Here is a 3,246-nt window from a genome sequence, read left to right on the forward strand (position 1 = left end):
GTTTTCCATTGCTTTGAATTTCTTGTTATGCAAAAAAGGTTGCAACTAAGGTTTGCGAAGTTTCTAAATTATTGTAGAATCGAGTAGAGCTACACCTTCCAATTAGTAGTCCTTATAAAGGAATTAATTTGTAGAAACCTATTTGCGCTTGTCTCCCTCACACTAGAAACAATTATTTCATAGATAAGAGTGCTTTTTGAGACATTGTTGTAAGGGTAGACAACGATTTATATAATTTTCAACCTAATGTTTCCTAAAGTTTATCTTATAGCTAGATATCTTGTCAATAATTTTTTAATTTTTATTTTTGATCTCAAGTGACAAAACTTTGTAGTTTTTGAAAATGATCATATGATAGTGGAAAGCACGTAATTCATAAAAGCATATAGTGACCTTATAATCCCTTCTTAATACATTTGAAAACATTTACATAGATAACAAAACATTTAAATGCAAGTTTAAGACAAACAACATAGTGTAATTCCTAGGTTATGTGCAATGAGAAGAACTAGGTGCAATGGTAAAAGGGGATATTTTATTTCTTGTGTCAGTGATGAAGAAGAGGGAAAAAAAGTTGAAATCCAAAATGAAAGTTGGTCATTGGAATGGAAAAATACAGGGCAAATTGTTTTAATGTAGGATATATGACCTAATTAAAGTTTAGCTACAAACCCAATTATAGTCCAAATTAATGTGAATACAAATATTCCATAAAATGACAAGGAGTGATAACATGTATAAGACACAATAAGATGAAATTAAAATGCAACTTACAATAAAATATTCATATTAAACTCAAACACCCAAAATGAACCTTAGAAATTCATACCTACATGAAACCCTAGCAACTGAATTCAATGTAAAAAGGATATCTCATATATACAATACCTCATAGTTGAAATCACAAAAAAAGAGGACTAGTCAAATATAAATGAAAAGATTTACATGAAAAAGATATTAACATACTATTATGGTGATGACATTGACGATAATGACAAGGATACCACGATGATATCGAAAATATCATAAGAACGCAAGGACAAAGCAGACACTATAATTATTCAAGCCTTCAATGTGGGTACCTTCAAAACATGATAATTGGGAAAAAAAAATGAAAGTTATTTTTGAAGTCTTGAAGCAAGGAAGATTTTCTTTCTTTCTTATTTCTAACAAGTAATATTTTAGAATATCAATCAAAGAACAAATAATTCTTGTGATAAATTTAATTATCTACAAGTGTGAAACCAAGGTTTGGTTAATCTTGATTTTGATGATAACAAAATAAGGTTTAGAACTAATGATTATATTTCAAGTGTGATTAGGCAAGACGATTTCCAAAGTGGCAATCACAAAGACAAATCAAGTCAAGGAGAAATCATGAAGAAGAAGACCACCTTAAAGAGAAGTGTTTTTCAAGACCCAAGCTTCATAAGATCTCTTTGTAAGGTTGTTGGTGCACTAGGATTTTCATGCATTACATTTTTTACTTATGCACCAAAATCATCCAATAGTTATTTTGTTTTAAATATCTTAAGAATTGGATGATTTCATGTTTTCAACTAAAATCTTGTGTTAAATATTTCTCAAACTTGTTTTAAAAGGTTTTAAGTTGAAAAAGTTGCGTGTTGAGCCAAAAAATGGCTCAACCGGCTCAACCGGTTGAGGAACCGGTCGACCAATTGTGCTATTCCGGTCGAGGACCGGTTGAGGGAGGCTAAAAAATTTTTCTCTCCCAATGGCCTTCTCTTCCCGGTCGAGGTGATTCTCTTCCCAGTTGAGGTCCGATTGAGGCCCAACGGTCACCTGCCAAGCATTTAATGTTAACGGCTAGTCAACTGGTCGACCCTTAGCTCGACCGGTCGAACCCCCAAACTACTAGTTTGGCTTTTCTTTTCTATAAAAAAGCTCAAATCTTTATTGTTTAAAAAGTTTAACCTTCCCAAACATTTCTTGATTATATTTGAGCTTTGGAAGAGTGTTTTTGAGTGCACCATTGTTCTAAAACTTGCATATCTTTAGTGCACCTTTCAATCCTAGTTTTCTTGTATCATTTGAGCTTAAAGTTCTTGTGCTAGGATTTTTGTGAGATCATTCATTTGTAAACCTTTGAGAGGAAGTTTCTTAAGAGTGTGGTATCTCTTGAGAAGTGTAAAAGGTGCTTGGAGCCAAAAATCCAAGAGAGTGAATTGAAACCATAATCCAATTGTATTGCTTGAAGGCTTGGTTTGGAAGCCTTAAATTAATGGAACCTCAAGTTTGGGATTGAAGCTAGAGGAGAGTGGATGTAGGTTGGGTTGCGCCGAACCACTATAAACTCTTGTGTTTGCATTCTCTCTTCCCTACTCTTTTAATTTATATGCAATTATCTTTATATTGTTTATTATATACTTGTATATAATTATCTCTTACATTCACATAGTTTAAATTTGCAAAAAGAGATCATCACCTTATTCACCCCCCCCCCCCTTTTTTTAGGGTGATTACCATAGGTTATATTAGCCTATTTTTTCTAACAACAAGAATTTATCAAAAAAGTGACCCTTACGGATCCTTATCACCTCCCGCTCACCTTATATGACAATTATATGACAATTTTCATTTTTTTATTTGGCCACATGTTTTATTATTGAAGACAACTATTAAGAAGTGTAATTTAAGTAAACCCCCTTTTAATTTGGTGTAAAATTAACTTGAATCACACACTTGACACCCACAAGGTTTCTTACATGTCCTACCATCATATCTATAGAAACGACGTCATCTAGGAATTGTCCTTGAAGAAGCTAAACTTAGGGATGACAAATTTTGATACAATTTGTCAACATGACTTGAATCCAACAGACTTTTCATGAGCTTAAGTTGAATATAATTGAGTTTTTGTCAAATTCATGTCAACTTCAATAACTTGTTCAATAAATAGGTAGTTATTGGATTAAACCGCATAACATGAATTTGACTTAAATTTACTTATTTAATAATCTTGTTAATTAACCTAATTATAACTTTAAACTATTTAAGTCATTTTTTACTTATTTGAATTAGTTTTTAAATAAATTCGTAAATTGAATTATAAATATATTTGGTTGAAACATTAATCATATGAGCTTATAAAAATCCCAACTCAACCTGATTATTAAATAGAAGGATATGGTTTTTAAATCAATTATATTACTTGTTACTTGATTAATCAAGTAGTATCTTTAGTTTATGTTACCTGATTAATAATTAGGTACCATTTCAGCTTGT

Source organism: Vitis vinifera, chromosome 5, assembly GCF_030704535.1.
Source record: "Vitis vinifera cultivar Pinot Noir 40024 chromosome 5, ASM3070453v1".
Classification (NCBI taxonomy): Eukaryota; Viridiplantae; Streptophyta; class Magnoliopsida; order Vitales; family Vitaceae; genus Vitis; species Vitis vinifera.